Here is a 23,666-nt window from a genome sequence, read left to right as displayed (position 1 = left end):
AGTATTGGAGTTTCAGCTTCAACATCAGTCCTTCCAATGAACACCCAGGACTGATTTCCTTTAGGCTGGACTGCTTGGGTCTCCTTCCAATCCAAGGGACTCTCAAGAGTCTTCTCCAACACCACAGTTCAAAAGCATCCATTCTTCGGCACTCAGCTTTCTTTATAGTCCAACTCTCACATCCATGCATGACTACTGGAAAAACCATAGCCTTGACTAGACGGACCTTGGTTGGCAAAGTAATATCTCTGCTTTTTAATATGCTGTCATAGCTTTCCTTCCAAGGAGCAGGAGTCTTTTCATGACTGCAGTCACAATCTGCAGTGATTTTGGAGCCCCCCAAAATAAAGTCTCTAACTGTTTCCATTGTTTCCCCATATATTTGCCATGAAGTGATGGGACCAGATGCCATGATCTTAGTTTTCTGAATGTTGAGTTTTAAGCCAACTTTTTCACTCCCCTCTTTCACTTTCATCAAGAGGCTCTTTAGTTCTTTGCTTTCTGCCATAAGGTTGGTGTCATCTGCCTTTCCAAGTTTATTGATATTTCTCCTGGCAATCCTGATTCCAGCTTGTGTTTCATCCAGCCTGGCATTTCACATGACGTTCTCTGCATAGAAGTTAAATAAGCAGGGTGACGATAAACAGCCTTGACATACGCCCGTCCTGATTTGGAACCAGTCTGTTGTTCCATATCCAGTTCTAAGTGTTGCTTCTTGACCTGCGTAGAGATTTCTCAGGAGGCAGGTAAGGTGGTCTGGTATTCCCATGTCTTTAAGAGTTTTCCACAGTTTGTTGTGATCCACACAGTCAAAGGCTTTGGCATAGTCAATAAAGCAGAAATAGATGTTTCTCCGGAACTCTCTCGCTTTTTCAATGTAGGAGATGTTGGCAATTTGACCTCTGTGTCCTCTGCCTTTTCTAAATCCAGCTTGAACATCTGGAAGTTCATGGCTCATGTACAATTGTAGCCTGGCTTGGAGAATTTTGAGTATTACTTTGCTAGCATGTACTTGAGTGCAATTGTGTGGTAGTTTGAATATTCTTTGGCATTGCCTTTCTTAGAGATTGGAATGAAGACTGACTTTTCCAGTCCTGTGGCCACTGCTGAGTTTTCCAGATTTGCTGGTATATTGAGTGCAGCACTTTCACAGCATCATCTTTTAGGATTTGAAATAGCTCAACTGGAATTTCATCACCTCCACTAGTTTTGTTCATGATGACGCTTCCTGAGGACAACTTGACCTCTCATTCCAGGATGTCTGGCTCTAGGTGAGTGATCACACCATTGTGATTATTTGGATCATGAAGATCTTTTTTTTTTTTTTTTTTTTTTACAGTTCTTCTGTGTATTCTTGCCACCGCTTCTTAATATCTTCTGCTTTTGTTAGGTCCATACCATTTCTATACTTTATTGAGCCCATCTTTCCATGAAGTGTTCCCTTGGTATGTCTAGTTTTCTTGAAGAGATCTCTAGTCTTTCCCATTCTATTGTTTTCCTCTATTTCTTTGCATTGATCACTGAGGAAGGCTTTCCTATCTCTCCTTGCCATTCTTTGGAACTCTGCATTCAGATGGGTATATATTTCCTTTTCTCCTTTGCCTTTAGCTTAGTAGCCACTAAGCTACTGAGTGCTTATCAGTGACAGATGAAATGATGACATCCTGACTTCATTCTCATATCAAAACAACTTTTACTTATAGAAACTTTGTTTTGTCTTAGTCATAAACAAGTAGATTAAAACAACTTCGCAGAAGTCATAAACACCTGGATTTCAAATCATCCCAAACACACAAAACATTGGGGCAAGTGCATAAACTGGAGGACAGGGAAGAAAGGCTCCTGGAACAAGGCTGGATAGATAACTTGTGAGGCTCAATGCAAAGTGAAAAAGTGAGACACCTTACTCAAACATCAGGGGAAAAACTGTTAGATGCTGTGGCCAGCACAGCAGGTAGGGGTCGATGCACAGTTTGGGAAAAAGAAACTAGAGACAGAATTAAAGTTTTAAAGATGGGACCGGGGGACTCAAGACCTCTTGGGTCAAGAGCCCTGTTCCTTGGCGCCACATCACTGTTATTGAGTGTCTTGGAACGAAGAAATCATCTGTTGTGCTACGATGAAGTCGGCCTCCTGTGTCCCCGGTCATGTCTCCCATTTTATTGATTACTTTAAACTGCCTTTGTTATTTTCTTGTACAAGGGCTATCACCTAGCTGGAGGTCATAGACCTGCATATGCCTTGGGAAAACACCTTAGTGCGTGTACAAGCAGTGTTCTGAACTTGTGCTGACCTGACGTTCCAAGGTCCACACTATGTTTTTCCTTAGCTTAGTAGGGTGTGACAGCCCCAACAAATGAACCCAATGTACTTTTATTTGGGTTATGCTGTATTGCAATATTTTGCTTTTATTTTTTTCCCATGGTGATTTTCTCATGGCTTAGCCAGAGCAACAGGTGGCTGACTATTAACCCCTGCAGCTAGAAGTGATCAAATAGAAAATTTTGTCCTTTCTTCTAGTTTCTTTACTTGTGCTTTTTGCTTACGACTTAATGTCATTCTAAATAAAGCTTACATTTTAAATTGTTTATTTGAATTTCGCCATTCAGTTTTATGTTGCACAAACGCTAACTTTAAGTGTAAATGTATCAGCATTTAACTAACTCATCAGTGGAATCACCAAGATTACACAACTTTATTTTGTAACTTGTACATGTATGTATATATCTGATCCTCATTGTTTGCAGATTCTGCATATGTGAATTTGCCGACTAGCTAAAATTTATTTGTAACCTCAAAATCAATACTATCAGCACTTTTGGTCATTCATGGACATGTGCGTGTACAGTGTGGGAAAAATTGGAATTTGACAATATGCATAGTCCTTCCCAAGGTTGGTTGGCCTAAAACAAGTAGACTGCCAGATATCTCTCCAGCAAAGATGAGTTTATTCAAAACAGCAGAGAAGCAATTCGAGGTCTGCAACGTGCAAGTCTCCACGTGGCAACAGGGAGGAGAAGGAAGTTGGGAGAGCTGTAGCAAACAAAGAGTCCATGGCTTTTCACTGGCTGAGTCTTTGCTGGGAATGAAGAGCAGTGTTTCTTCCTCATTCGGGGCTCTGCTATCCTCCCAACGGTGAGAGCTCCCCCTCCCCATCCCCCACTCTATTCAACTGAGGTCTCTGTTTATTAATTTTTTTTTACAGGTTGAAGGAGGTGAAGTTCTGCTTTCTTGTTTTAATTCTCAAACTGTAAGCGTGTGTCTTTTTGTGGTCTGTCTAGTGCACACTTTTTGCATTTTTGAGATTTTTGTTCATGATTGCACTGCCTCAAATGGCCCCCAAGTGTCATGCTCTCTAGTGTTCAAAGGGCAAGAAAGCTGTTGTGTGCATTATGAAGAAAACATGTGTGCTAGATAAGCCTGCGTTAGTTCAAATGTTAATGAATGAATACTCTACTTTAAATAAAGCATCTTTAAAGAGAAACACACATAAAATAAGGTTATGTATTGATCAGTTGATGAAAATACGATCAGAAGCTTTCAGGAACCTAGTTGTATTTCCCTTGAGAGCACTGTGGTTCAGTATTCACCAATTCAGTGTTTGTGGTGACTTTTTAGACCATAACTACCATGAATAACAAGGATCAATTATATTTTTTTAGACTGTGCACTGTGGCATGCGGGATCTTAGTTCCCCAACCAGGGATTTAATATGTGTTCTCTGCATTGGAAGTGTGGAGTCTTAACCACTGGATCACCAGGGAAGTCCCTGTATTTTGTTCTCACCAGAGCAATGGAAACACTATGTAAGACTAGTTCAACTGTTTCAACTCCTGTGATATTGTGACTTATAAAAAGAAATACATATTTGGTCTTTGTCCCAATTTCTGGCACAGAGCTCCTAAAACTCTTGGAATTTCCTAATGACAAAGATACCTTTTTTTATATTAGAGAGGACTACTGGACCCTACCTAGAGAGGGGGGATGATTGTCAGGAGAACAAACCATGTGATTAGAGGGAAGGGAAGGACAGGGAAGAAAGGGAAGGGAGAGAATGAAGAGCTAGAGGTTGAATCAATCACCAATTACCAATGATTGGATCAATCTGTCTGTGAAATGAAACTTACATAAAGCTCCAAAAGGAGAGTTCAGAGGACTTACAGGCTGTGAATCAGAGTGCTTCCACCATGAGGACAGAGGCTCCTTTGTTTCAGATGGCACCCTGTGTATCTGTCAGCTGAAAAAACCCCTCAAAAAACCACATAAAAGCCTTGAGTTGAGTCTATTCACTGTCTTATTGAGAAATATAGCCTTAGAGACAGCCTCTCAGAGAGCTCTGAGATACTTCCAAAAAGGTCAGGGGAGAGGTCCGTATGTATGAGATTTTCGAAAAGGGTGTAGGTGATCTTGGCAAAGGATATTTGTATTATCTTTTGCTTCCGTTAGGTCCATACCGTTTCTGTCCTTTATTGTGCACATCTTTGCATGAAATGTTCCCTTGGTATCTCTAATTCTCTTGAAGAGATCTCTAGTCTTTCCCATTCTATTGTTTTCCTCTATTTCTTTGCACTGATCAGTGAGGAAGTCTTTCTTATCTTTCCTTGCTATTCTTTGGAACTCTGCATTCAAATGGGAATATCTTTTCATTTCTCCTTTGCTTTTCACCTCTCTTCTTTTCTCAGCTGTGCGTAAGGCCTCCTCAGGCAACCATTTTGCCGTTTTGCAATTCTTTTTCTTGGGGATGGTTTTGATCACAGCCTCCTGTACAATGTTACGAATCTCCCTCCACAGTTCTTCAGGCACTCTCTATCAATCTAAACCCTTGAATCTGTCACTTCCACTGTATAATTGTAAGGGATTTGATTTAGGTCATACTTGAATGGTCTAGTGGTTTTCCCTACTTTCTTCAATTTAAGTCTCAATTTTTCAATAAGGAGTTCATGGTCTGAGCGACAGTCAGCTCCTGGTTTTGTTTTTGCTGACTGTAAACAGCTTCTCCATCTTCAGTTGCAAATATAATCAACTTGATTTCTGTATTGACCATCTGGTGATGTCCATGTCTAGAGTCGACTTTTGTGTTTTGGAAGAGGGTGTTGGTATGACCAGTGTTCTCTCTTGCGAAACTCTGTCAGCCTTTGCCCTGCTTCATTTTGTACTCCAGAGCCAAACTTTCCTGTTACTCAGGTATTTCTTGACTTCCTACTTTTGCATTTCAGTCCCCTATAATGAAAAGGACATCTTTTTTGGGTGTTAGTTCTAGAAGGCCTTGTATGTCTTCACAGAACTGTTCAACTTCAGATTCTTCAGCATTACTGGTTGTGACATTGAATGTTTTGCCTTGCAAACACACAGAGATCATTCTGTCATTTTTGAGACTGCGCCCAAGTACTGCATTTTGGATGCTTTAATTGACTATGATGGCTACTCCATTTCTTCTAAGGGAGTCTTGCCCAGAGTAGTAGATATAATGGTCATCTGAGCTAAATTCGCCCGTTCCAGTCCATTTTAGTTCACTGATTCCTAAAATGTCGATGTTCACTCCTACCATCTCCCGTTTGACCACATCTAATTTACCTTGATTCATGGACCTAACATTCCAGGTTCCTATGCAATACTGCTCTTTACAGCATCAGACTTTACTTCCATCACCAGTCACATCCACACCTGGAAGTTGTTTTTGCTTTGGCTCTGTCTCTTCATTCTTTCTGAAGCTATTTCTCCACTCTTCTCCAGTAGCATATTGGGCACCTACCGACTTGGGGAGTTCATATTTCAGTGTCCTATCTTTTTGCCTTTTCATACTGTTCACGGGGGTTCTCAGGAAAGAATACTGAAGTGGTTTGCCATTCCCTTCTCCAGTGGACCACATTTTGTCAGAACTCTCCACCATGACTTGTCTGTCTTGGGTGGCCCTGCACAGCGTGGCTCATAGTTTCATTGAATGAGACAAGGCTGTGAAGCAGAAGATATTAAGAAGAGGTGGCAAAAACACACAGAAGAACTATGCAAAAAAGATCTTCATGACCCAGATAACCATGATGGTGTGATCATTCACCTAGAGCCTGACATCCTGGAATGCAAAGTCAAGTGGGCCTTAGGAAGCATCACTGTGAACAAAGCTAGTGGAGGTGATGGAATTCCAGCTGAGTTATTTCAAAGCTTAAAAGATGATGCTGTTAAAGTGCTGCACTCAATAGGCCAGAAAATTTGAAAAACTCAGCAGTGGCCGTAGGACTGGAAAAGTCAGTTTTCATTCAAATCCCAAAGAAAGGAAATGCCAAAGAATGTTCAAACTACTGCACAGTTGCACTCATCTCTCACAGTAGCAAAATAATGCTCAAAATTTTCCAAGCAAGGCTTCAAGAGATGTGAACCAAGAACTTCCAGATGTTCAAGCTGGTTTTAGAAAAGGCAGAAGAACCAGAGATCAAATTGCCAACATCCATTAGATCATTGAGAAAGCAAGAGAGTTCCAGAAAAACATCTACTTCTGCTTTATTGACTATGCCAAGGCCTTTGACTGTGTGGATCACAACAAACTCTGGAAAATTCTTAAAGACATGGGAATACCAGACCACCTGACCTGCCTCCTGAGAAATCTCTATGCAGGTCGAGAAGCAACACTTAGAACTGGATATGGAACAACAGACTGGTTCCAAATCAGGAAAGGAGTATGTCAAGTCTGTATATTGTCACCCTGCTTATTTAACTTAAATGCAGAGTACATCATGAGAAATGCCATGCTGGATGAAGCACAAGCTGCAGTTAAGACTGCAGACAGAAATATCAATAACCTCAGACAGGCAGATGACACCACCCTTATGGCAGAAAGTGAAGAACTAAAGAGCCTCTTGGTGAAGGTGAAAGAGGCGAGTGAAAAAGCTGGCTTAAAACTGAACATTCAATAAACTAAGATCATGGTATCCAGTCCCATCACTTCATGGGAAAATAATGAGAAAACAATGGAAATGGAGACAGACTTTATTTTCTTGGGCTCCAGAATCACTGCAGATGGTGACTGCAGCCATGAAAGTAAAAGATGCTTGCCCCTTGGAAGAAAAAGTATGACAAACCTGAGCAGCATACTAAAAAGCATAGATACTACTTTATAGACAAAGGCCTGTCTAGTCAAAGCTATGGTTTTTCCAGTGGTCATGTATGGATGTGAGAGCTGAACTATAAAGAAAGCTGAGTGCCAATGAATGGATGCTTTTGATCTGTGGTGTTGGAGAAGACTCTTGAGAGTCCCTTGGACTGCAAAGAGATCAAGCCAGTCAATCCTAAAGGAAATCAACCCTGAATATTCATTGGAAAGACTGATGTTGAAGCTGAAGCTCCATACCCTGGCCACCTCATGCAAAGAACTGATTCATTTGAAAAGACCTTGATCCTGGGAAAGATTGAAGTCAGGAGGAGAAGGGGATGACAGAGGATGAGATGGTTGGGTGACATCACTGACTCGATGGACACGAGTTTAAGAAAGCTCCGGGAATTGGTGATGCACAGGAAAGACCAGTGTGCTGCATTCCATAGGGTTGCAAAGAGTCAGATACGAGTGAGTGGCTGAACTGAACTGATTTGTACAATCATGCACATATCTCAGTGGAAGGTAGCTGCAAGTCATAAGGAACTTTTTTTTTTTTTAAAGAAAGAATATATTTGAACCATATAAACAAACAAAAAGGTATTACATAAGAAAAATAATGTAACAATTTATGTAAGTACCTAACATATGAGCATGCTCTTACATCTAAAACAAAAAATAAAAAGGTAACATTGGTACTATATATATATATTTGACAAGTGTGCATTAAAGAATTCTCTAATATAAAACATTTAAAATGTGGAGAATATTTTGCCAAGACACAGAAAACAACTGTTAAGATAGGCACACCCACAATTCTTATAAAAACATGCTTATGGAAGATAAAATTGATCTGAGCATTCATTTCTCAGATGCAAAGAAGCTATAAAACTGTAAATCACTGGATATTGCCTCCCACTTTTGCACTGTTTGAGTTTCAACACTGATTAGTATAAATTATGAATTACACAATTAGTTTTATTTTTAAAATTTTAGTGTTTCTGCCAAGGTTCCATATAAAATGCATCTATTTAGTATGAATACTTAAAACAGCAACACCATTTGTATAAAAGTTAACTTTCTAATTTTTTTTTAAAGCACTATTGTTTAGAAAATGGTTATTATAAAAAATAGTGCTCTGGAAAATCTGAAACTACCAATCAATATGCTCCATCAACCATAAGTAGATCTAATAAGCCCTAACTAAAAAGAACACAAATGTAAAAAGCTGATAAATTTAAAGATTATAAAATTGGTTTATTGTAAAAGCAATTCAAGAATACCCAGTTAAAATCTTATTCCAATGCCACCCAATACAACCAAGAAGCAGTTAAACACTTTTACATTAGGAACAAGGACAAAAAACAAGAAAGACCACATCAAGGCTGTGATTCAAACTCAGAAAGAGAAAGGCTTAGGTCTCCTTCAGGTTAGTACAATGGGTACAATTAGGTCAACGCACCACGTCCTCCAGGCACCATGGTGCTGCTACAACACTGAGGTATAACTGGGTAAATCCAAGTTGAGGGGGAATGAAGAACTCCATATTTTTGTTTTGTGGGTGTACTTAAGTGATTGAAATTTTAGGAACAACTGCCTTTAATGACAGCAATATGCAAGACAAGTTTTTATTGACGAAAAAGAAGCTTATAAAGTTCTCTATCAAGGTCCCACTAAATCTTCACAACCCCCCTCCCATTTTCCCACCCTCTCCCCTAATCTAAAGCTACTCTGCTGATATATGAGATTTTAATTTGTGGCTTAATGGCAAATTGTAGGCACTCCTTCTAAGTAGATTTGATCTTCTGCATATAAAAAAGCCAACATGCTGTATCATCCATCCATAAACTCAAATATGCGTTCTAGGCAGAATTTCATTATTCCTCTTAAAAAAAAAAAAAAATCAATACATCTATCAGCACAGTGGCCATTTCCCCCCAGACTTAATTCAAGATTTAATCTTTCTGCTGTTTTAATAATAGCCTTAGAGTCAATTATTATGAATGATCGGCCTATGAATCAATATATATATAACATGACTGCATTTTGAGCACTGAAATTACCTAATATAAAACTTCCAACTTTTGCAATCCTCTAAACTGAAGGGTCAAAATACTTATATTTTGTAATCAGAAAAAAAAACCCACCTGTTTTCCTAAGCTGAGGCTTTTCATAGCAGTTTTAGCCAGGAAAAGAGAGATTTTATGTCTTATAAACACTTGAAAATAAGGGCTTATTCTATAAACATTGAAAGACCCTTAACGCAGAGGTGCTAGTTGATGCCACTATAATTCACAAGCAAGTATTACTTCATAGCTTATATTGAAGGGTTGATTCATGCTCATTTTGTTCCTTTAAAAATACTCTTCAGAAAAATTATTACTCCTGTAGACACATACTCTAGTTATATCTCTTCCAGTAAAAATAAAAGTATAATCATGATAGCTCAGATACCTTAGTTATCAGTTTTCTAAGTATGGGACTTTCTAAGTACGGGCAGATGTAAGAATGCAGATTCATAAAAATTTATCCTGAAAATATCTCTCTGAAAGTTTGTTTTGCTATTTTTTTTTCCCCCAGGGCACAAAATACCTACTTCCTGATCTCCATGTTTAATTCCTTACAGGACGTGTTGAAGTTCAGTGACTGAGTGGCTCATGAGTTAAATTCTTGTAGAACTGATACTGAAAACTGGGTGCACTGGTGCCAAATCAAATCTTGGAGACAGAGTTTTGGGTGAAGTAGAAAATACTAGGTTTATAGCTTTTCCAGGCAAAGGGGGACATAGCAGTTCATGCCCTCAAAACCCTGTCCCCAGAAATTGTGAGATGATAAATATTTGTTGTTTTAAGTCAATAAATGGTAGCAATAGGCAACTAATACAATATCCACGTTACCCCATTGTTACAATAGAAAGAAAACAACAACTCTGTGTCCCAACCTCTGTGCAATTGTTTTTTCACATCAGGTTGATTTTATTTGACTTTCGTTATTAATGTATGCTGTTGGTATAAGAGTCAATGTCTGTACTGTTGGCCATGTCTCAGCGAGAGCCATCCAAAGATTTCTGAGGTCTCTAGCTGTGCTCTGAAGTCACTGGCTGCCCACTGGTCCAGCTGGAACGGCAGGGCTCTCCATGGTCTCTGTGACCTCCTTTGGTTGGTCCTGACTCAGCTCTTCGCTCACCTTGGAACACCGGCTACAGAACTTTGAACCTCTGGTTTTCTTACATTTCTTAGAGGTGGGAGATGTCTGAGAAGCTTTCTTGGCCACCTTTTCTTGAATGCGCTTATTCACCCTCACGGTTACCCTGGCCGCCTTGACACTTCTTTTGGACCTTGGTTGATAGGAGGTCTTCATCTTTCCGTCCTGGGTATCTGGAGTTGACCGTTCCATAACTGCTCTAGAGCTTTGTGATGTCCCAGTCACTTTAGTCATTTTGAAGGCTCCCAGTGGTCTGCTCCAGAGCCCCTGAGCACCCCTATATATACCCCTCCCCAGGGGGCCAGACTCTTATATGCTTTGAGGTCAGCAAGTCACTTCGCCAGCCAATGGTGGCCCTGGATGAGATTTGACATCACAAAGCCCTATCCTGACACCTCTAGGGGAGGATGGGAAGCAACTCTGATGTTTCAGTGGGAGAAATGAGGCATTCTCAATGCCCCTAAAGAGCCCTCCAAACTCACCTTGCCATCCTCATCTCTCTAAGTCAACTCCGATGGATCACATGCCAGGGAGTGTGCCTCCTCCAATCCTTGCCCCGCAGCCACAGTGTCCAGGGTTTCATTCTGTTCTCACTCACCTTTCACCGTTATCTAGTTGTTACTATCTTGCCTAAAACCCTTCCATGGTAATTAGGCTGTATTTAAGTGTCCATGGGAATGAGAATCATCCCACTTTCCTCCTACAAGGTGGCCTTAATGCACACTGAAGGTCATTTAATTCTGGCCACCTCCCAGAAACCTTTTCCATCCCACCTCCTTGTCTCTGTGTTCACATAGCTCTCCTCAGTTCTCTAGTTTCCAGTCTGAAAACCCTGACTTCAGGCTGTGAGGCTTCATCGAATACACTTATCTTGCCCCACTTGGAACTGTCTTGTTTCAAGTCTAGGACTCACAGTCACCCCACTAGGGGTACTATCTAGACTTGCGTTTTAACAGGGTGATGGGGATGAGGCAGATAAATGCCTGCTTCGGGTTGTGCTGGGTGAGCCCAGGCAGGAAATGAGAACCTGACACTGATTAGTATTCCCAGGAAGGGGCGGAGCTTGCCCAGAGGTGCGTGAGCCTCCTGTGCAAAGGTCTTCTCAACACGTGCCCTCACAAATCTTTTTTTCTCCTCTTGTTTACCTGCTGTCGCCTCCATGGGAACTTACTCACAGTCGAGACCATGGTGGAATTCATTTCCATGAAGAGCTACCACTAGCTTCCAGCTTCTTGAAGGAGACACTGAGGAAATCGTGTCCTGCCCATCTAGTTCCCGAGGTCTCTCATTGAGGTTGTTGGCTCTGGAGGAAAGGGGAGTGAGTTGTGTACTTCACTGCAGTCCTTGTGTTCCTAGTGAGTAGAAGGGTCAGCCAGCCTGAGGTGTGCCCCTGGGGACACAGTTTTTTGGCTTAGTGGCTCTTGTTGTGTTTCCTGTGAATTTCTCACTTCCCCGTACCCACTGATTCTTATTCATGCAGGATGCATCACAGTGCTTAAAATTTAAGAGGTAGAACAGAGCACCAAAGCAAGCCCAAAGATGCCTCTCAAAATTTTTAGAACAAGGAACCTAAAACCTTGCCTCGAAGATCCTGGACAAGCCCCCAAGATGATAGCCTATGGAGAATGATGTCTGATTCATGATCTCTGCAGAAGAAGATTTAGCTTTGGGACCAGGGACCAGGGACCAGGCTTGATCACTCATGAGCTTTTGTGTAGCAGAGTTTTATTAAAGTGAAAAGAGAACAGAGAAAGCTTCTGACATGGACATCAGAAGGGAGACAAAGAGTGCCCCCCTCTGCTATTTAGTGAGGAGTTTTATAGCAGTGGTTCAAAGACAAGGTTGCTGATAAGGATCAGGGTGTGTGTAGGGCTTGCACTCCTTTAATCCGGTCTACGGTGGCCTCCTCATGAGCTTTCTGTGGACCTAGAGGTTATCAAACTGTGACCTCTCTGGAATGAAGAATGTTTCATCCAGAAGTTAACATCTTCCATTTGTTGGGGATTTTAGTTCTGCAGAACTCAAAGCTGTTATGTATTTAAGTTGAGGGGGAGCTAGGACTCTGCCCCAAGGCTGCACTATTATTTCTTGAGTGATTCTCCTTTGTCTCTTCATTCCCTCCTTTTCCTGACTAGCAGCTGTTTGAACATGCCCTTTCTTACTTAGGAAAGGTCATGGAGGCTGGTGTATTCCCTACAAAAAAGAAATGGGGGTCACAGAAAGGCTTTTGCACCCAGGAGCTTCACAGTGTCCTGCTCAGTTTCAGAATTAGGTAATGAATTAGTGTATCTCTTAATCTGGTTATTGATTCATATCCTTTAATACCCTTTGTAATAAATTGGTAATCTAGTGAGTTAACTAGTTTCTTGAGTCCTGTGAGCTGCCTCTAACAAATTAATCAAACCCAAGAAGGGATCTGTGAGAGCTATGATTTATAACCAGAAGCACTTTGTGGTTGGCATTGAAATGACGGTGTTCTTGTAGGACTCAGTCTTTAACCTGTGGGATCTGATGCTATTTCAATGTAGATATTGTCAGAATTGAGTTGAATTGTAGGACACTCAGGAAAAACTCCCCACATCCTGTAACTGGTGATCAGAACTGTTGACTCCACTGCTTGAGAGACATGCATTCTACCAATACTCTCCACTTTTGACTTGATGAAGAAGGGCAGACTGAAGAAAAAATTATGGATTTCCCTTTTTTCCCCTTTCTTGCTTTGCAATATTTTCAATGCGGTGGGGAGGGGAGCAGCATTTCCTTCCCACCTGCTCATTTTCTTGGCTGGCCTAAGTGATGTAAGACAGATTAACAGGAGGAAAAAAAAAAATACACAAAAGTTTAATAACTTGTATACATAGGAGAGACCTTGGAAAACTGAGTAGCTGTCCAAAAAGGATGGAAATCTGCACCTTAAATACTACTGAGGTAGAAATTGCTAGGCAGTCAGTGTAGGGTTGGGGCCTCAGTTCAGTTGCTCAGTCGTGTCTGACTCTTTGAGACCCCATGGACTGCAGCATGCCAGGCCTCCCTATCCATCACCAACTCCCAGAGTTTACTCAAACTCATGTCCATTGAGTCGGTGATGCCATCCAACCATCTCATCCTCTGTTGTCCCCTTCTCCTCTTGCCTTCAATCTTTCCCAGCATCAGGGTCTTTTCCAGTGAGTCAGTTCTTTGCATCAGGTGGCCAAAGTATTGTAGTTTCAGCTTCAGCATCAGTCCTTCCAATGAATATTCAGCACTGATTTCCTTTAGGGTGGACTGGTTGGATCTCCTTGCAATCCAAGGGGCTCTCAAGAGTCTTCTCCAACACCACAGTTCAAAGGCATCAATTCTTCAGTGTTCAGCTTTCTTTATAGTCCAACTCTCACATTCATACACGACCACTGGAAAAACCATAGCCTTGACTAGACGGACCTTTGTTGGCAAAGTAATGGTTGCGGTCTAGATTCTTTTTTTAATTGTAGATTTTAAGTCCAACTTACTCCCTCACATAAGTGTCTCGCTCCACTAACTTATAGCGGTACTTTTTGTTCTAGTTCCCAGGCATTCAGAGGAATGCCTCCTTGGCCTGAGGCTCATAAAGCATCCAGGCCCCGGACAAGAAAATCAGTAACTGCAGTCCAACTTATCAACCAAAAAGCACGAGATGGACCACTAATTCTTAAACATACATCTGATCCTTAAACAGCCAGAGGTCATGAGAAAAGGTCATAGGCTGATGACTCAATGTCTATGAATACTCAAGGACTGGGGGATCAAAGAAAGCCATAAAAATGACAAAGTGGACATTGCAGCATTTAAAATGATTGGTCAAAAATTACATACATCAGGGCCCCGAGCCAACCAAAAGTGAACAGATCAATACTGGTAAAGATAAAAACTGTTGTGATTCTCACCTTTGGGGGCATTTCACCCCCTCTCAGTGTCTATGCTGAGAACTTTGTATCTCTATCCTTTAAGATAAACTCTGCCTGTGTGAGTGTTTGCATGTTTGTGAAGTTCATTCTTTGGCTCCATGAACCGGAACTTGGTTTCATCTTGTACCTTTAGCTAAAGACAAAGGACGTGGTGGAGAGCCAGTTACAGGCAGATACCAGGAAAAGCCCAGTAAGCAAGGGTAAGGTTGCTATGCAGATTCGAGTTGTTGCCTTCTCCAGTGACACAGGTTTCAAAAGTTTAGACATCCTCCCTCCTCCTGGTACAGTGAGGGAGACACCCTTACAAGTGGAGAGTTTCCTTATAAATGCAAATGTCTCTTATAAAAGGTAAATTTTGCTCAGTTCTCAGAGCTTCTGCTGTGTCTGTAGTTTCTTTAACCAGTTTAAAATAATCCTTAAGGGACTTCCCTGGGGGTCCAGTGGTTAAGAATCTGCCTGCCAGTTCAGGGGACACAGGTTTGATCCCTAGTTTGGGAAGATTCCGCATGCTGCAGGGCACCTAAGCCTGTGCGCCACAACCACTGAAGCTCTGCAACAGAAGCCGCCACAAGAAGCCTCACTAGCCCCTCACCACCACCAGAGAAGGCGCGCATGCAGCAATGAAGACCTGGTGCTGCCAGAAATAAATAATTACATTTTTAAAGAATTAAAAATATAAAGTAACCCTTATGGAGGGGTAGAGACCAGATGGCAGAGTGGGAAGGCAAGGAGTCCAGAAGGAACTCCTGAGGGACTGGGTAGAGGATGGCAGGGGAGTGAAGGGGAAGGGGAAGTGGGGCCAATGGGGCTGGGGCCCTGAGGGGCACCCGCGATGTCCAATGCCTGGAGAGGCACAACTCCACGGGGCCAGTGGGGATGGGGAAAGACCCTTGGGGGCTCTGGCGATCAGAGGCAATGTGGGGAGCACTTCCCCTGCCCACTGGGCCCCAGGAGCCGCTGTGGTCTCAGGCCTGATCCTCCATCCTCTGAGGCCCCCCAAGCTGCTTGAGCCCTGGGAGCATGAGAGGGAGGTGAGGGGGAAGAGCAGACCTGGACTGGAAGGGGCTCTGGTGAGGGCGTTCAGAGGACTGGTGGAACAGAGCTGGCGTCCCCTGCCCACCTGGCCCTGGGGTGCCTGCGGAGGTCCCAAGCCTGATCCTACACTCCTGGAGCTCAAAGACACACGAGGGGCGCCCCCTGGGCTGCACTGAGCGGCCTGCACCCCCAGCCAGAGCCTTTTCTGGCTTTTTATTTTATTTTATTCTTTACTATTTCGGTTCTGTTTAAGCTTCTGGTAGTTGTTTCACTGAAATGTTTAGTTTTTCTAACATACTTGTTAGTTTTCTAAATTTATTTTATTTTTTTAGCCCTTTTTAATGTTCTGCTTCATTTTTTTTTTTTTTTTAGCTATTAGGATTCTGTTTCACCTTCTAGTTTATTTCATTTGTCTTTTTTTCCCCTAACGTAACTGTTAGTTTTTAAAATTTATTTCATTTTTTTATTATTGTTCTACTCTATTTTTTTTCTTTTTTTTTTGCCTTGCTCTGTGGCTTGTGGGATGTTGCTCATGGGCAGGAGGCTGGGCCTGAGCTCCTGTCCTCAAAGTCTTCCAAAAAATTGCAGAGGAAGGAACACTCCTAAATTAGTTCTACAAGACCACCATCACTGTGATACCAAAACCAGACAAAGATATCACAAAAAAAGAAAATTACAGGCAAATATCACTGATGAACAAAGACACAAAAATCCTCAACAAAATACTAGTGAACAGAATCCAACACACCAAAGGATCATTCACCATGATCAAGTAGGATCATCCCAGTGATGCAAGGATTCTTCAGTATATGCAAGTCAATCAATGTGATAAACCATTTTAACAAATTGAAAGATAAAAACACGTGATCATCTCCAGTCACAGAGAAAGCTTTTGACAAAATGGAACACCCATTTATGATAAAAACTCCAGAAAGTGAGCATAGAGGGAACTTAACGCAATAAAGACCATGTATGACAAAACCACACCAAACATCATTCACAATAGTGAAAACCTGAAAGCATTTCACCTAAGATCAAGAAAAAGTCAAGGATGTTCACTCTCACCACTCTCATTCAACATAGTTTTGGAAGTGCCACAGTAATCAGAGAAGAAAAAGAAAATTTGGAAAAGAAGAAGTAAAACTGTCACTGCACATGACATGATACTATCCATAGAAAATTCTAAAGATGCCACCAGGAAACTTCTAGAGCTCATCAATGAATTTGATAAGGTTTCAGGAGACAAAATTAATGCACAGAAATCTCTTGCATTCTTGTGCACTAACAACAAAAGAGCAGAAAGAGAAAAAAAATTCCATTTACCATCACAACATAAAGCATAAAATACCGAGAAATAAACCTGCTTAATGAGGCAGAAAACAGTGCTGAAGGAAATTAAAGATGACACAAACAGATGAAGAAATATACCGTGTTCTTCAACTGAAAGACTCAGTATTGTGAAAATGAATATACTACCCAAAGCAACCTGCTGACTCAATGCAATTTCTATCAAATTACTGATGGTTTTCTTCATGGAATTAGAACAAAAATTTTACAATTTGTATGGAAACATAAAAGACCTTGCATAGTCAAAGTAATCTTGAGAAAAAAATGGAGCTGGAGGAATCACGCTCCCTGAATTCAAACTTACTACAAAGCTATAGTAATCAAGGTAGTATGGTACTGGCACAAAAACAGAAATGTGGATCAATGGTACAGGATAGAAAACCCAGAGATAAACCCACACATCCATGGTCACTTAATCTATGACAAAGGAGGCAAGAATGTACAGTGGAGAAGAGAGAGTCTCTTCAGTAAGTGGTGCTGGGAAATCTGGGCAGCTACATGTAAAAGAATAAAATTAGAACACTTCCCAACACCATACACAAAAACAAACTCAAAATAGATTAAGGACCTAAACGTAATACCAGACACTATAAAACTCTTAGATGAAAACAATGGAAAAACCCTCTGACATAAACCACAGCAAGATTTTTTTTTAAGCCACTCCTAGCGTAATGAAAATAAAAACAAAAAATAAAAAATGGGACTTTATTAAGCTTAATACTTTTTCACAGCAAAAGAAACCATAAGCAATACAAAAAGACAACCCACAGAATGGGACAAAATATTTGCAAACAAAGCAACAGGCAAAGGATTAATCTCCAAAATATACAAACAGCTCATGGAGCTCAATATCAGAAAAACAAAGAGCCCAATAAAAAATGGGCAGAAGACCTAAATGCACCTCTCTCCAAAGCAGACATACAGATGGCCAAGAGGCACATGAGAAGATGCTCAACATCAATAATTAATTAGAGAAATGCAAATCAAAACTACAATGAGGTATCACATCACACCAGTCAGAATGGCCATCATCAAAAAAATCTAAAAACAATTACCATAACTACTTTAAAATCTGTGTGATAATTCTAACATCTGGAATCATCTGGCATTAGGTTGGCATTTGTTAATTGTTCCCACAACTTTTTTTTTTATGCCAAGTAATTTTGGATTATATGCTAGACATTTTTAATATTATGCTGTTTAATATCTGGGTCCAATTAAAATCCTCTGAAGAATGTTTATATAGCAGATAATCAGCACAGTTAGGGTCAAACTGCTAGTTCTGCTTTACTTTCTGTGAGCAGTAGTTTCACTCTTAGTTCACTTTTCAAAGACATTACTGTACTGATTTCAGTCTGTCCCATGCAAGCACTGTCCAGTATCAACCCATGACATTCATAGGTTCACACACAGAGTCAGGTACTCCCTTCTCCCGCTCACTCCTCCCCGTGGGTCCTCTCACACACAGAGTCAGGTGCTCCCTTCTCCCGCTCTCTCCTTCCCGTGAGTCCTCTCACACACAGAGTCAGGTGCTCCCTTCTCCCACTCTCTCCTCCCCGTGAGTCCTCTCACACACAGAGTCAGGTGCTCCCTTCTCCTACTCCCTCCTCCCCGTGGGTCCTCTCACACTCTCAGGCACTCAGAATAACATTTTCTAGTCTCTCTGGCCAGATAGGATGTGTCTATATTTTGGGTGCGCTGAGTCTTTGTTGCTGTGTATGAGCTTTCTTTGGTTGCAATGACTGGGGTCTACTCTCTACTTGCAGTGCACAGGCTTCTCACTGCAGTGGCTTCTCTTGTTGCAGAGCATGGGCCCTGGGTGCATGGATGCAGTAATGTCACAGACAGGCTTAGTTGCCCCTTGGTATGTGGGATCTTCCTGGACCAGGGATGGAAGCTGTGTCTCCTGCATTGGCAGGCAGATTCTTAACCACTGGACTACTGGGGAAGTTCCAGATAGGATTTTAATTGAAATTTTAATTGCCTACATTACCATCCTGGAATGTGAAGTCAAGTGGCCCTTAGGAAGCATCACTATGAACAAAGCTAGTGGAGGTGATGAAATCCCAGCAGAGCAATTTCAAATCCTAAAAGATGATATTGCTAAAGTGCTGCACTCAATATGCCAGCAAATCTGGAAAACTCAGCAGTGGCCACAGGACTAGAAAAGATCAGTTTTCATTCCAATCCCCAAGAAAGGAAATGCCAAAGAATGTTCAGACTACTGAACAATTGCACTCATCTCACCCACTAGCAAAGTAATGCTCAAAATTCTCCAAGCCAGGCTTCAACAGTACATGAACCGTGAACTTCCAGATGTTCAAGCTGGATTTAGAAAAGGCAGAGGACACAGAGGTCAAATTGCCAACATCTCTTACATTGAAAAAGCAAGAGAGTTCCAGAAAAACATCTACTTCTGCTTTATTGACTATGCCAAAGCCTTTGACTGTGTGGATCACAACAAGCTGTGGAAAGTTCTTAAAGAGATGGAAATGCCAGACCACCTTACCTGCCTCCTGAGAAATCTGTATGCAGGTTAAGAAGTGACAGTTGGAACTGGACATGGAACAACAGACTGGTTCCAAATCGGGCAAGGAGTATATCAAGGCTGTATACTTTTACCCTGCTTATTTAACTTACTTGCAGAGTACATCATGAGAAACCGCTGGACTGGATGAAGCACAAGCTGGAATCAAGATTGTCGGGAGAAATATCAATAACCTCGGATACAGATGACACCACCCTTATGGCAGAAAGCAAAGAACTGAAGAGCCTCGATGAAAGTGAAAGATGAGAGTGAAAAAGCTGGTTTAAAACTCAACATTCAAAAAACTAAGATCATGGCATCTGGTCCCATCACTTCATGGCAAATAGATGGGGAAACAATGGAAACAGTGACAGACTATTTTCTTGGGTTCCAAAATCACTGAAGATGGTGACTGCAGCCATGAAATTAAGAGGTACTTGTTCCTTGGAGGAAAGGCTATGACCAACCTAGACAGCATATTAGAAAGCATGGACTTTACTTTGCTGACTAAGGTCCATGTAGTCAAAGCTATAGTGGTCATGTATGGGTGTGAGAGTTTGACTGTGGAGAAGGCTGAGTGCCAAAGAATTGATGCTTTTGAAACTGTGGTGTTGGAGAAGACTCTTGAGAGTCCCTTGAACTGCAGGGAAATCAAACCAGTCAGTCCTGAGGGAAATCAGTCCTGAATGTTCATTGGAAGGACTGATGCTGAAGCTGAAAGTCCAATACTTTGGCCACCTGATACAAAGAGCTGACTTGTTGGAAAAGACTCTGCTGCAAAAGGTTGAAGGCAGGAGGAGAAGGGGACAACAGAGGATGAGACTTGGATGGCATCACCAACTCAATGGACATGAGTTTGAGTAAACTCCGGGAGTTGGTAATGAATAGGGAGGCCTGGTGTGCTGCAGTCCAAGGTGTTGCAACAAATCAGGCATGATTGAGCGACTGAACTGAGCTGAAGTTACCATCAAAACTCCACAGCGGGGGAGGAGCCAAGATGGCGGAGGAATAGGACGGGGAGACCACTTTCTCCCCTACAAATTCATCGAAAGAACAATTGAATGCTGAGCAAATTTCACAAAACAACTTCTGATCGCTAGCAGAGGACATCAGGCGCCCAGAAAAGCAACCCATTGTCTTCGAAAGGAGGTAGGACAAAATATAAAAGATAAAAAGAGAGACAAAAGAGCTAGGGACGGAGACCCATCCCGGGAAGGGAGTCTTAATAGAGGAAGTTTCCAAACACCAGGAAACCCTCACACTGGCGGGTCTGGGGGAAGTTTTCGAATCTCGGAGGGCAACCTAATTGGGAGGAAAAACTAAATAAGGCCCACAGATTATGTGCCTAAAAGCAACTCCCAGCAGAAAAGTACCCCAGACGCCCGCATCCACCACCAGCAAGTGGGGGCGGAACGGAGAGGAGCGGGCGGCATTGCTTAGGGTAAGGACCGGGCCTGAAGGCTCTGAGAGCAATCGGAGGGAGCTTTTTTAAACTGTGGGATAGCAAGACAGAAAATTAACCCGCCAGAACACACTGCCGGCCGTTCGCAAAACAAAGGGACTGAGAAACTCCAGAGAAGAGCTAGCCTGCGGCGAATCGGCCCATCCCCGCTGGAGGTAGGAGGCAGGGGGGAGGGGAAAGTGGCAGACTAGGCCCCAGAGACGGCATCCCCTCCCACACTGCAAACAGGCCTCCAGTTTCTATCCAAAGACTTCCTGAGATTCTGGATGGTCGACATCCACTGCCGGGAGGGTCACGGCTAGAGGCCAGCTCCTGAGAACAAACACAAGCTGCTGGCACCCCACCAGCGCGCGCGCGCGCAGAAACTGAGGCTGGGGCAGCAGAGGGGAGACGGTGTGCCACACCGGGGGAGAGTGCGCCCGTCAAGCTCCTGGCTGCCTGAGCCGCTAAGGCCAGGGAAGGCACAAAACGCAGGCGCAACCAAGTCCGCGCTTTGTGGGGTGCCCGAAGACTGGAACCGCATGCAGTACAGGGCACGCTCCATATAGAGCAGCCGGGAGCTGGAGCAGTGTAGACGGGGAGAGCACACACCCATGAGCGGGGCAAACCCAGTGTGGCGGGAACACGGTGAGTGCTCCCCCCACACAGCGATATCTGTCTGCAGCGCCCCACCCTCCCCGTAGCAGGACTGAACTAGCGAACCTGCACAAGAAACCACCTCCGCCCGCCTGAGTCAGGGCGGAAATTAGACACCGAAGAGACGACAAACAGAAGCCAAATAAACAAAGGGAACCGCGTCAGAAAGGACCGGTGCAACAGATTAAAATCCCTGTAGGTAACACCGACTACACCGGAAGGGGCCTATAGATATCAAGAAGTGTAAGCTGGAATGAGGAGCTATCTGAAATTGAACTGAACCCACACTGACCGCAACAGCTCCAGAGAAATTCCTAGATATATATATATTTTTTTTAATTAAAAAAAAAATGTTTTTTCTTTCCTTTTCTTTTTTATTTTTTCTCTTTTATTTTCTTTTAAAATTCCCTATTACTCCCCCATTACTCCTTAACTTTCATTTTCATATATTTTTATGATTTTTTTAATTAGGGGAAAAATTTTTATTTCTTATTTTTTTTTCTTTTTTTTCTTTTTCTTGTTTTTCTCTCTTATTTCCTTTTAAAGTCCTCTAATACTCCTCTATTATTCCTTAATTTTCATTTTCTTTACACTATAACCTTGCAAAAAAAAAAAGAGAGAAGCCCTATTTTTAAACCAAACCTCATATATATTTCTAATTTTTTTGTGTTTTTGTTTTTGTTCTTTATATTGTATTTTAAAGAGTCTAACCTCTACACTAGATTTTGAATCTTTGTTTTTCAGTATGTGATATAAATTTTGGACATTTAAGAATCCAATATTCAGTTCCCATTTCTATTCAGGAGTGTGTTGATTACTCTCTCCCACTTTTGACTCTCTGTTTTCTACCTCAGAACACCTCTATTTCCTCCTTTCCCCTTCTCTTCCCAACCCAATTCTGTGAATCTTTGTGGGTGTCTGGGCTATGGAGAACACTTTGGGAACAGATAACTGCGTAGATCTGTCTCTCTTCTCTTGAGTCCCCCTTTTTCTCCTCCTGCTCATCTCTATCTCCCTCCTCCCTCTCCTCTTTTTCATGTAACTCTGTGAACCTCTCTGGTTATCCCTCACAGTGGAGAATCTTTTCACCGTTAACCTAGAAGTTTTATTATCAGTGCTGTATGGATGGAGAAGTCTTGAGACTACTGGAAGAAGAAAACTGAAATCCAGAGGCAGGAGACTTAAGCCCAAAACCTGAGAATACCAGAAAACTCCTGACTTCACGGGACATTAAGTAATAAGAGACCATCCAAAAGCCTCCGTACCTACACCGAAACCAACCACCACCCAAGAGCTAATAAGCTCCAGAACAAGACATACCATGCAAATTCTTTAGCAACGCAGGAACATAGACCTGAGTGTCAACATACAGGCTGCCCAAAGTCACACCTAACACATAGACCCATCTCAAAACTCACTACTGGACACTCCATTGCACTCCAGAGAGAAGAAATCCAATCCCACGCACCACAACACTGACACAAGCTTCCCTAACCAGGAAACCTTGACAAACCAATCGTCCAACCCCACCCACTGGGTGAAACCTCCACAATAAAAAGGAACCACAGACCACCCGAATACAGAAAGCCCACTCCAGACACAGCAATCTAAATGAGATGAAAAGGCAGAGAAATACCCAACAGGTAAAGGAACATGAAAAATGCCCACCAAGCCAAACAAAAGAGGAGGAGATAGGGAATCTACCTGAAAAAGAATTTAGAATATTGATAATAAAAATGATCCAAAATCTTGAAAACAAAATGGAGTTACAGATAAATAGCCTGGAGACAAAGATTGAGAAGATGCAAGAAATGTTTAATAAGGACCTAGAAGAAATAAAAAGGAGTCAATTAAAAATGAATAATGCAATAAATGAGATCAAAAACACTCTGGAGGGAACCAAGAGTAGAATAACGGAGGCAGAAGATAGGATGAGTGAGGTAGAAGATAAAATGGTGGAAATAAATGAAGCAGAGAGGGAAAAAGAAAAAGAATCAAAAGAAATGAGGACAACCTCAGGGACCTCTGGAACAATGTGAAATGCCCCAACATTCGAATCATAGGAGTCCCAGAAGAAGAAGACAAAAAGAAAGGCCATGAGAAGATACTCGAGGAGATAATAGCTGAAAACTTCCCTAAAATGGGGAAGGAAATAGCCACCCAAGTCCAAGAAACCCAGAGAGCCCCAAACAGGATAAACCCAAGGCAAAACACCCCAAGACACATATTAACCAAAGACACATATTAATCAAAGATCAAACACAAAGAACAAATATTAAAAGCAGCAAGGGAGAAACAACAAATAACACACAAAGGGATTCCCATAAGGATAACAGCTGACCTATCAATAGAAACCCTTCAGGCCAAAAGGGAATGGCAGGACACACTTAGAGTAATGAAAGAGAATAACCTACAACCTAGATTACTGTACCCAGCAAGGATCTCATT

The sequence above is a fragment of the Cervus canadensis genome, chromosome 13 (assembly GCF_019320065.1).
Source record: "Cervus canadensis isolate Bull #8, Minnesota chromosome 13, ASM1932006v1, whole genome shotgun sequence".
NCBI lineage: Eukaryota > Metazoa > Chordata > Mammalia > Artiodactyla > Cervidae > Cervus > Cervus canadensis.
This window is presented reverse-complemented; position numbering follows the sequence as displayed.